At 38.0% G+C, this 12,775-nt stretch overlaps 1 long non-coding RNA gene across 2 annotated transcripts; it reads right to left on the bottom strand.

The window, feature by feature from the left end:
- Window positions 1-723: 723 nt before the first annotated feature.
- LOC124719902 lies at window positions 724-11,845 on the bottom strand. 2 transcript variants are annotated; one of them, XR_007006014.1, is made up of 3 exons: window positions 11,778-11,845; window positions 10,628-10,721; window positions 724-1,576 (listed from the first exon to the last, which is right to left on the bottom strand). It is a non-coding gene; the product is annotated as an uncharacterized LOC124719902 (long non-coding RNA). The 2 variants fall into 2 exon arrangements; XR_007006013.1 differs by having other exon boundaries at window positions 11,411-11,834.
- Window positions 11,846-12,775: the final 930 nt, after the last annotated feature.

The raw sequence follows: 12,775 nt of genomic DNA, 5'->3' as shown, positions 1-12,775 counted from the left end.
GTCTGGTGCAGTTGTTAGATCTGTTACTGCTGCTACAATGGCAGGTAATCAAGATTTAAGTGAGTTTGAACATGGTGTTATAGTCGGGTGACGACCGATGGGACAGCGTCTCCAAGATGAATCGGGGATTTTCCCATATGACCACTTCATGCGTATACTGCGAATATCAGGGATCCGGTAAAACATCAATTCTCTGTGGCTGGAATAAGATACTGCAAGAATGGGACCAAAGACAACTGAAGAGAATCATTCAAGGTGACTGAGGTGCAACCCTTCCACAAATTGCTGCAGATTTCAATGCTGGGCCCTCTACAAAGCTTCATGCTCGCCTGGGCCTGACAACACTGACAGACTGTTTATGACTGGAAACACATTGCCTAGTTGGACGTTTCAAATCTTATCGATCTGATGGACGTGTATGGAGACAACCTTACGAAACCATGGACCCTACATGTCAGCAGGGGACTGTTCAAGCTGATGGTAGCTCTCTAATGGTGTGGGGCATATGCAGTTGAAATGATGTGGGGCCCCCAGTGCATCAATTATAACAGGTGACATGTAAGTAAGCATCCTGTCTGATTACCTGCATCCATTTGTGTCTACTGTGCATTCCGATAGACTTGAGCAGTTCCATCAGGACAATGTGGCACCCCACACAAACAGAATTGCTAGAGTGGCTCCAGGAACTCTCTTCCGAGTTTAAACACTTCTGCTGGCCATCAAACTTCTCAGAGATGAACATTATTGAGCTTATCTGGGATGCCTTGCAACGTGCTGTTCAGAAGAGATCTCCACCCCTTACACTCTTACGGATTTATGGACAGCCCTGCAACATTCGTGGTGTCAGTTCTGTCGAGCATTACTACAGATGTTAGTGTAGTCCACACCATGTCACACTGCAGCGCATTTGCACGCTCTCGGGAGCCCTAAAAGATATTAAGCAGGTGTACAAATTTCTTTGGCTCTTCAGTGTATATCACAAAGGGAAATATGAAAAAGAATGATTAGTCCTAAATGAATCTGATTGACATTATGATATTTAGTTTTTTGTATTATGTTTCAAATTATCCTTTAGCTGCAATTACTTAAAGATGTGTAGTTTTTTATTATCGCGAGTTGGTTCTTTTATAAATATTCAGGGTCAAGAGATGGCAAAATAATCCATGCAAGATACTCCATATCCCAATGTAACACCCTTGGTGTTATTTTGGACAGTTCAGTCCACAGTGTTGTTGGACTATAATGCAGGTTACGGTATGGTTAGGGACCGTTTCACAACTGCTGTAAGGGAGCTTCTCTTATGTCAGTTACCTCTGCTGCATGCTTCTTGCATTTCAATCTGCGACATGCCAGCAAGAAGCCCCGTGTTCGCAGCCATGTTGTGAAGTGACATGCAAGAAACACAACATGGCTTCGAAGACTGGGCTCCTCCCTGCCAAGATGTGACTGTGTGCTGACTGCTCCGAGCCCCTGGGCGCCAGAGTCACGTCTGCGCCATTTTAAGGTCCCAGCAGCATGCGCAGGTCGCTCACAAAACTCCCTCTGTCAGCCTTCATCTCTGCCATTACAGTCACTTCTGAAACATACAGAGTGCAACGTAAGTGGAATCTGTCATGCCGCACATAAAGTAGTTTGTCTGTTGTTCCACCAATGCAGAGTAACAAAGATCTCAAACTAGGTCCAGCTCTTTTAAAGATTCTGAGGTACACCCACCCTAAAAGATGGAAATATATATTTTTTTTCAGTAATGTGTATAATAATTTCAAGTATAAGGAAGAACTTAATATTCTCTCAGACACATTTCATATAGCTGTCAACGCTTGAGAACTGTTGATATCATGTGATGTTTTCGAAGAGGAAGTAGGTAGCCTTAAAGCTGCACCTTGAAATGCTGCCTTATTCTTTGGGGGGGGGGGGGGGGGGAAGAAAGAGAGACAAGTTAAGGACCTTTGATTTGCAGCACCATACACGCTGCATATTTTCATATTAAGAAAGTCTAAATTCAAATTGCACCAACCACAGCGAGTTAGTTTCCGGAGCGTTGAAACCGAGGTTGCGATGTCCTTTTGTGTGCCCATCATATCTCATGCCACATGATCTTGGCAGCTGATGACAGCAGATATTCAGAGCATAGGACACGCGTTACAGTCAGCAAATAGCAAGATCACTGGTTACGTAGCGCGAACACACAAAGGGGAAAAGGGAAAAGTTAAAGGTTTATATTAATATACATAGTATAGCTACAAGAAAAGCTAAGCTTTCACATATAATATTAGTCTTTACGATTAACAAGCTACAATAGAAGCTAAGCTTTCACATGTAATATTGATCTTTTTTGCGTGTGTTATACTTGAACATACGTCACACAAACGTGCCAGTAAATTTAATATGACATAAATGTTTGGGCTCAAAATTCTTGTAAGTGGCTGGTCCTCAAAGTCTTCAGTTTTAAATGCTATGTGATTTAGAAATTCATCCCACTTTCTCACACGTAACATAATCCATCTTGCATAAAAAGAAATTTACTTTGAAAGTAACACATTTCGAACCACCGTTCGCAATACTATCCGGAGACTGTTAGAAGTAGTTTTGATTTACCAGTTGCCAGTGAGCACCAGAAAACAGCCATTATTGTGCGTGCACAGCTGCAGTGGTGTATGAAGCCTGCATGTTCCTATGTATAAAGCACTAAGAGAGCTTACATTACACCATAAAAGAAACAGGGCATCAGAGGATACTCCAAAGGGCATCGTAATTTCGTAAACTACACTAAAATGCATAATTCGGCTTGAAGTGCACATTGGTTTTTTCCAGATTCACAATGAAGTAGGTCCCATCTGATAATCTACATTCTCATTTTTGGTTCTTTATTATGGCATAATGACATACATGGCAGCAGATGATAACGTGCTCTTGAAATTCAGTGAACAGTTGGAACTAGCCAATACTGTGGAATGAAACACTTTGTTTCAAATAAAATGGTTGCCTCAGCAGAAAGATTAATGAAACCCAATTTCTTTAGCAAACTTGCAAAAATAACTTCACTGTTCTGCAAGGCGATTAATGCTTGACTGCTAATAACTTGGAAATAAAATTAAATCAGAAAACTGTAACTAATAAAATATTTTTGCCCTCCATAATTATTGAATGTATTTTCATTCACTTGATAGCTCCCAGCCACAGACATCCGTTTTGTTTTCATTTGACGTGGGAGCTGTAAACCAAGAGAAGCGGTGAAATCACTAAATGTCATTTAACGCAAATATGGGTCACGTGGAGACTAACCCTCTCCCCACTACAACTCTGACAACTGCACACGCACAAATCTGGCAGCTAGGGGGTGCGCGGGAAAATTTTTTCTCGTTTGCTGTTACTGCCCGTACAGCTAACAGCCACACTTCAAGTAGCAGAAAGCGGGAGAAGTTACTGGTCATACGAGAGTCAACTACGCATGCGCATCAGTCCATTGGCAAATGGTCAAACGAGCCTAATGTGAACAGTTGTGACATCATGCCCACAGCAAGCAGTTTATTGTTATGAAGAATTACATAGTCTTCGCCCTATACCCTTTGACATATTTTTTCTGTTTGTAGATGCTTTTGCGTGCACGGTATTTTATTGTTGTAAATTGTGCATTTCCTTTGCCGCTAAAGTTTTATTTTTTTCTCTCTTTTATATTTTATTGCTGCAGTATTCTTCTCCAGTAGCAGGATACAGTGCCATTCTTTGCTAGAGAATCAGTTCTTACTAGTCAAAATTGCAAAAATTTAACTGAAAGCTAAAACAATGAAAAATTCCCGGGTTTTTCCCGGTTTTCTCCCAGACGAAAAAATTCCCAGGTTTTTCCTGGATCGTATACACCCTGAATACATGATTATATTCTCTTCTGGTTCTGAAAATATTACTGTAGAATTACTACTGAATGCTGAAGGACATCAAATAATAAAAAGGAAAATGCATTTTATGAGATAGTGTTATCAACGGACTGCAGCACCATCATAGACTGTTTCTATTTTGAAGGAGAGGAAGCTAATGGAGAACTCCATAGCAATAGGAAAGGAGTTATACATGGGCTTTGCATTTCATTTAAAGCTTATGACAGTTCCTAGAACAAAACTGTCAGAGGTTCTCAAAGATATAGATGTAGTTCCATCTACTACACACTACTACTGAAATATGCAGATATAAAGGTACAAATTAAAATAAAGTAAGTGTTATGAAAACCTATTTAAGTCACCAAAAGGGGACAGCTGTGGAGGAATGTGATATAGAGGTGTTTTCATAAAGTTCTTTTGACAACCAGGCTATGTAGCTAAAGATGCATATTATCTTCCAAATCCATCCATTTTAGGTATATATCAGAAATGGGAACTCCAGAGGATTCTAACAAAAACTGAATATCTGGTAGTGAACAGTGGGAATTACACGCCAATTACGGAGTAGCTGTGAGATAGGTCCAACAATTTAAGCATCTACAGGGCACATAACGACAAAAGTGGATCAGGTAGTAGAGAACACACAATACAACAAAACACAAAAGTAATAGGGTGTATGGATTTATTTTTGGTGTAACAAGAACCTTTTATAACAACAATAGGGAAAGATTGTGTGACTTAATTGTTGACTGTCCTGTGCTATGGATTTTAGAAGCTGACCTCAAATGATGACATAGCCATGGAAATGCATTATTTAGACAACAGTATCAGAATTACAACAAGCCAGAAGGAAACTAATTACGAATTAACAGCTACAACTGGGAGAAATGAAACACTGACAGACAGGTCTGAAGGAAAATTAGTAAACTGGTATGGACTTGAGATTACAGATCATTGGTGCGCTAACAAAATTTTTGAATGGAGATGAAGGTTGATGGAAATGCTGGAGACCACGATGTAGCACTGCAGCGTAAGCACGGTGGCTGTCCCTCAGTGTCTTGGCACGAGGTAACAGGAACACAACAATATGCTGCTGTTAAGTGAAATTTGTTTTCATTAATCTTGTATAATATTATAATAATAATTTTTCAAGAATGGGAACTGCCAATTATGGATTAAGTATTACAGTTTGTCAAAGTCTGTCAAAGATCATGGGAACTATGCCAGAACAGCAATGAGAATGCTCAAATGCATCTGTTTACTACACAAAACCTACACAAACTGAGAAATAACTTTCAATATATTTAAGCAGCTTTTAATGAAAAATATTCACACCTGTAAGTGAAGTAGCGCATGAAGTGAAGGAAGATATCTCATTGTCTCTCGTCATTTTCTGAGGTTCAACTCCAAGGTTAAGCAGTGTTCAACAGAGCTCCCTACATTTGATTTTAGAACTTTACAATTTTCAATTAATTTAAAAAGACTTATTTTAAGCTATCAGTGTTATAATTTTATTTTAAATGGTATTTTCAAGCAAATGTAGAACCTGGTAATCTGGATTAACTCATAACAATATGAAAATGGTGAATAAGAACCTCATGCCAAAAACTAAATTGGCATAAAATAAATGCCAAAATAATAATAAACTATAATATTCGCATGACATACCATCTGTTGGATTTGCCAACTCACAATCAAACTGTCACTTCTCAAAGTAACCTATACATTCGGCTATGCTGTAGATCAGTATGTTACAACAAAAAATTAATTAATATTCAGTGCCTTTGCCAACTTACCACCAAGGAGTCACCTTACAACCTAATTTATACCTTGGACTATGGCACAGATCAGTCTGTCACAACAATTGTCATTATGCTTTAGCCACCCTATCAATATTTGTTATATTTACGCACTTTCCTAATTTATTCCACAGAGCTGAGTGTGGATTACATTTGTGAAATTACTGACAAAAGTAATCCCAAACTGATACCTCACTTTTTAAAATCTATAATGAAGCACATTTACATTTATTAAAATTCAAGTACAGGATAACGTCATTGCAACAGATTCATTATTGGGCCCACGAGTTAGTTTGCCAGCCAATAGCTGACCACACTCCAAATGGCTGCATTTTGTCAAATTTCAAGTCATATGCAAATGAGGCTTCACAATTCACACATAGAAGGGCTTCAATTTCCTGTAATATTATATACAACAATGTGAAATGAGTTTAGGAGTTGGTTATGAACAAACTTGTCAGTAATTGATGGTTTATAATATATTTCTAAAAATTATTCATTATGCATTTCAGGTATAGATCATCATCAGATGGCATGCCATATTAACAACACAATGCAAAAATGTGTAGAAACGCACTAATACAGAGACAAAGGTTTTGAAAACCAACATTACAATACTGTGACAAGTCCTTCCAGCTTATAAGACCACGAAGTTACTCCATTCAAATAAAGCAATGCTGAGGTGACATACAGACAGCTAGCAGACAAACGAATATAATGGGGAACACTACATGAGTAACCGACTTTGTACGAGATGGAGTGTGAGTGACGGTGCTGCAAACTGCCAATACAGGAGGGTAAATCATTACTTTTTACCATGATTTATTTTACAATAACAACAGAAATTTTTACACATTTAAAGTAGTGTATATTTCATGGGAACATAAAGGGAAATTAAACATATTGAAGGCAAGTAGTAAGCATTAAAGAGTAAAGTAAAAAATATTTAACCTTAGCATAAAATTGTAGTTACAAATTACCTTGCAGTGTAACTGGATAGATACAAAATATACTCACCAAGCAGCGGGGGGTGAACACAGATATAGAAGGTATTACGTATGCAAGCTTTCAGAGCCATTGGCTCCTCCTCCTGGCAGAAGAATTGAAGGGGAATGAAGGAAAAGGATTGATGGGTTGGTTGATTTGGGGGCAGGAGGCCAAACAGCGAGGTCATCAGCCCCATCGGATTACAGAAGGATGGGGAAGGAAGTCGGCCACGCCCTTTCAAAGGAACTATCCCAGAATATGCCTGAGGCGATTTAAGGAAATCGAGGTAAACCTAAATCAGGATGGCCAGATGCAGGTTTGAACCGTCTTCCTCCCGAATTCGAGTCCACAGCGCCACCTCACTTGCTATGAAGGAAAAAGACTAGTGAGGTTTAGGAAAAGGGGTAGAGTTCAGAGGAGTCACCTGGAACCCCATATCAGGGGCAAATTACCAGATGGGATGAGAAGGAAAGGCTGATTGTTGGGAACTGCACTGGACAAGGTTTGAAAACCTGAGAGCTAAAAAGTGGAAAATAGGGCAGTATGGAAGACAGATTACTGCTAAAACATCATACACAAGTTAACAAGGGCACTGTGTGTGATAGAGGTGGGTTGAAAAAAATACACACGTCAGAAAATGAAAGATATAGGAAACTAAAATGTTGAAGAAAGGAATAGCTACTGTGAAGAAATGCTGAGATGGAAGAAATTAAGCTAAATAAAGGCCAGGTGGGTGGCAAGAACTAAGGACATGTTGTAGTGCCAGTTCCCACCAGTGGACGTCAGAGAGACTGGTGTCTGGGGGAAGAATCCAGATGGTATGTGTGGTGAAACAGGCACCAAGGTCACGACTGTCATGTTTTAGTGCATTCTGTGCAACAGGATATTGTGTTTGCCAGTATACACCCTCTGTCTATGCCCCATTCATCCTGATATCCTGGTGGTAGTCATGCCGCTATAAAAAGCCAAATAGTGTGCATGTAACAGCTAGTATATGATCTGTCATTTCACAGGTGGCTCTGCCTTTGATAATATATGTTTTTCCAGTTACAGGACTGGTATACATGGTGGTTGGAGGTTATTTTATTTCACTATGTGTACCTCACAAAACAGAAGATAGTAGATTTGTAGTAGTGGGAGATTCGGAAGAAATCATGGACAAATTGAAGAGTCCAGTTGCACGAACTAGGAAAAGACTGCCTCTAAGTTGAAGTGTTTTGAGGTACTAAGTACTGAGGAATGGTCAACATTTTATTCTCATTACTGTACTAACCCAGTGCTAAAAAATCAATGAAAAAGTGAATGGTAACAGACTATGGTTTTCAGCATTTTTGATTAGCTACTACCTTAATTTCTCTTCTGTATTTTGCACAGGTTCAAACGTATGATCTTCCATTTTGTGATGCGCACAGTCAAATAAAACAAGTTACAAAATAAGTATTTTTTATGCCCAAGTAAAATCTTTTTATATATATGAAGATGGTATCTGTTCTTTCAGACATGTCCGAAAGAACAGATACCATCGGTGACCATGCAGCTAGAATGAAATTACAATGAAATAAATACCCTTAGCTGCATACAGGCGTTGATATGTCAACGGGGACAGAAGAAAATGTGTGTCCCGACTGGGACTCGGGCCCGGGATCTCCTGCTTACATGGTAGACGCTCTACATCTGGGCCACTGAGGACACAGAGGATAGTGCGACTGCAGCGACTTATCTCTGGCATGCCTCCCGTGAGAGCCACATTCTCAACTTATTGTCTCGCACTGTATTCATAGTGCTTTTGTTTTGGACATTTGACCATCTTCTTCCGTGCAGATGCACCAGTGCCTGAACTCTTACGGGAATCGGCAGTAAGATCGCGAGTAATGAGTATAATGGGCAGGGGCACTATGAACATAGTGCAGGTCAATAAGCTGAGGATATGGGTCTCAAGGGAGGTGCGCCAGAGGTAAGTCCCTGCAGTTGCACTATCTTCCATGTCCTCGGCGGCTCAGATGAATAGTGTGTCTGCCATGTAAGGAGGAGATCCCGGGTTCCGAGTCTCGGTTGGGGCACACATTTTCATCTGTCACCGTTGACATATATCAACACGCATGCAGCTAAGGGTATTCATTTCTTTGTAATTACATCTTTTTACTTTACCTTTCTTCATCTTTACTAGTTGTCTTCAACATATTTTATTCTGCATTTATGTTGGCATGAAATATATCCTAACTTAAATGTGTAAAAATTTCTGTTCTTATTGTGAAACAAATCTTGGTATGAAGTAATGGCTTACTATCCCATATTGGCAGGCTGTAGAGCCACCACTCACATGCCATCTAGCATAAGTGAGGTTACTTATGTAGTGATGAGGGCCACTATATTCATTCTTCCGCTAGATGTGTATATGTCATCTCAGCTTTTCTTTCTTTATGTGGATAAAGGAACTTCATGATCTTATAAGTTTAAAGACTTCTTTGTCATAGCACTGTAATTATATTGTATTGCAGTATGTATTTATGTGAAAACAATATGAATTTTGGTTTTCACACCTTTATACCCGTATTAATAGATATCTATACATTTTGAAATTTGCAGTATAAAAATGTGTTGTTAATTCAAGTAGGTTATCTGGCAATCAGTTACACCCAAACCGCAGTATGAAAATAAAGGAATTCCATCACCACCTAGTTATTACTTTTTGCAAACTGTCAGCCTTTTACAGAATCACATTAAAAATTGTTACATAAGATTGCACGTTAGATATGATTGCACATCTCAGTACTGATTTTCATTGGTAGTTTCAATAATCAATGTGTGATCTCATGACTGACACACCTTTGCTGACAATACAGACCTTCATTTTGCAACTATTGGACTGCATAACAATTAACTCCTAATGACATTTATCAGAAACTGAACTTTACAGCTGTTGCTTGTGCTGAAGCCTTGTTTACGTATTCAAAGACGGCTTTTGATGTAGACTGCCATGATACTAACTTCTCACACCAGTGATCTTTTCAAACTCAATTCCAAATTAATTATTTTCAATTAGAAGGGAACAACAACAACAACAACAATGAAATCATTTTCTATGTAACTTAATAATGCGCTACCTGCACTGGTTCAATTTATAAATCTCTTTACATTGCTGATATTCACCATAGTGGGACCATTCTTCTGCTGCACATTAAGAGTTGACATTTACAAGAAGAATACCAAATCAGAATAAACCCTTTCTACACTAACATACCATGAATTCCATTGAGTTGTGCATTATAAGTTTATGGATATTTATTAAACTCTCCTCTTCATTCAATGTGAGGTTCTATACAAATCATACTTTAATGTAGTGTTATGAAATGTCACATTTAACATCAACACAAAGAGTTCTTATGGGGCAGACACTTTAGTGCTCGCATGGTGGTTTTGGAGCAGTTAAAGTTCCATCATCTGGTGTAAAAACTATATCACTTAACCATCTGAGATCATCTTCACCCCAATGTTGTCTAAGAACAAAAGTTCAAAAAGAGCAAAAAGGGGACATGAAGTCCATAAAAATTGCTCCCCCAAAAGAAACAGATTTTATGGAATTTATGTTCCCTCACCCTTCTTTTAGTCTTTTGACAATTTTTGTTCCATGACAACATTGGGGTACAGATAACGTCATATGGTTAAGTTATTCTATTTTTGTTTTATTTTTTTACAACAGAAATTTGACTGCTGTGAAACCAACCGTGTATGCAATAAAACATAGTTGATTCAGGATTATTGTGTGATTTATTCATTTTACAAAATTAAATCAACAGATAACCCTATTATTATTATTATTATTATTATTATTATTATTATTATTATTATTATTATACTGAATTTATCATGCTTCCAGCAACATAACATGAATTACACTTACTAAACACACCAATCTGCACACAGAAATTAATGAACAGCAGTGAGGAACACAAGGAAGTCACTTACCATGGTGTCTGGCTTAGCACACATCTCATCTATTTTTTCTTCTTTGACAAATGGTTTTCAAATTGTCCAGGACTATAGTCTTGTCTAGGCCTACCTGAAAAACGAGGGCTCTCATAAGAACACTCAAATTTAAAACCCTCCACTGGCCACAAGAAATGGACAACTACACAGGAACACAAAATGTTCAATGGAACAACTGATTCACAACTTTCTGGTTATAACATCACAAAACAAAGTAACAGGATATCTAAATCTCAGGCTGGGAGACTATCCAATTGCGAGATTTATGGGAGACATCTTGTCTTTTTTCCCCTTCATGAATATCTTCAGAATTATAATCAGTCAAAACAACAGAGACTAAAGTTAATTCACCAAATCCGAATAAAACCATTTACTATAATACTACTCGTGAAGGAAAAAAAGATAAGATGGCTCTTTAAATCTTGATAGACAAATATTGAACCGAATTTATTGTGGGCTTGTACTGTAACCCATGAGGTTTATAATATTATTCTTATTAGTATTGGTAAGGCGAGTATGGAATTTGTACTGTGAACCACATTTTCATCAGAACATTTAATATGAATTTTTAACGCACGGTTTGTTTGAAACTTTCCTCATCCGCATTTTCATGGTTTTATACCCTTATGAACTCACTACAAGGAAGTGGGGGGGGGGGGGGGGGGGGACCACACACACTGCTGTTCACATACTGCAGTGAGAAACAGCTGATCTATTATTAACACCAACATTTAACACATGTTGCCTCACAAAGTGACTTACGTTTTCTCTGACGTACGTACCACTGGTGACGAATCTTCTATTCTCTGATATCGAATAGTGCACTTAGTGAAAAATACACGTACTAGCAGCTCTTACTGAACCTACTTCGTTTGTTACACAACTCCAAAACCCTGTTGCTAAATGTTTTTACGAAAGTACACTGAAACACGCCTATTACTATGTTCATCTGTCAATACACGATTTAGCAATCTGTAAAGCGGTACGAATAGGTGAATGCTCAAAGCACACTAAATGGCCGCAGCAAATGCAACAGAATTCGGCATTTCCTTTCATCCGAACGCAACAATTCACGAAATTATGTAATAATCGGGGGAAGCTTTAATCTGATTAAGTTTATAATACGAACCATTTCTTCTTGTCTATAACGAAGTATTTAACACCAACTATGACTTTCTCTCTCGGGATGAACACGCCGTCTCAGTATATAATAGATGTCGCCAATGGTGACGCAACTGGTACGGAATAAAATATCTTTGAAGTAGGCCCAGTAACAAACAATATACTAATTAACACTGTATTAGTACAGTTAACGTAACACGGAGGCATTTACTGCTTCTCAAGATCCAACAAATTATAATATAAAGTTTGCATTAAATCTGTTTCAAAATAAATTTTCGTATTTCCAACATACATGGTTATAAATTTCAGTAGCTTATTTCTTATCTGGAGGCATTAATTCACGTATTTCTGCCAAATACAGTTTTTTTCTTTTCTTTTTTTATATAGAACAGTTAATTCTTGATGCACATAACACTGTTCTAAAAGATGTTTACTGTGAAAGAATCTTCTATGAAGGATGCTTCAAGACCTTGCATACAATGTTGTTGCTCTGCCAGAACGGGCGCCCTGTGTACTACTCACGCGCTTTCCGTCAGTGAAATGTGTTTTATTCATTTCATAACTTACACTATTTCAGAGCTTATGTCTGAGGTACAGGAGACGTCAATGTTACAATTTTTTTTTAAATTTTGTTACACTTATAATAATACTCCGTGAAGAATTTACTCACTTAAAATTTGTGAAACTTAAGAGTATTTACATCCACTATAACTATCATAAATTTTAGTTAATTTTAGGGATCCAGCTCAAAGTATCACTTCGTCCTTCATGAAATCTTCCGCAGCGTCGCTTTACGTGAAATACTTTGAAACGTAACAGAAGCGTTCTGATATGATGTTACCTTACAATATCATATCTTAATTTACATTACACCCCGTGCAGTCTATTTACGGTGGTAATAAATTATATAACTTAGACAAGATATCTGTATGATGCAAAAAGTGGCAACTGATTCTAAGGAATTAAAAGTGTGAAGTTATCCACATAAGTCAGGAAATCCACTAA

The sequence above is a fragment of the Schistocerca piceifrons genome, chromosome 11 (assembly GCF_021461385.2).
Source record: "Schistocerca piceifrons isolate TAMUIC-IGC-003096 chromosome 11, iqSchPice1.1, whole genome shotgun sequence".
NCBI classification, from domain to species: Eukaryota; Metazoa; Arthropoda; class Insecta; order Orthoptera; family Acrididae; genus Schistocerca; species Schistocerca piceifrons.
This window is presented reverse-complemented; position numbering and strand designations above follow the sequence as displayed.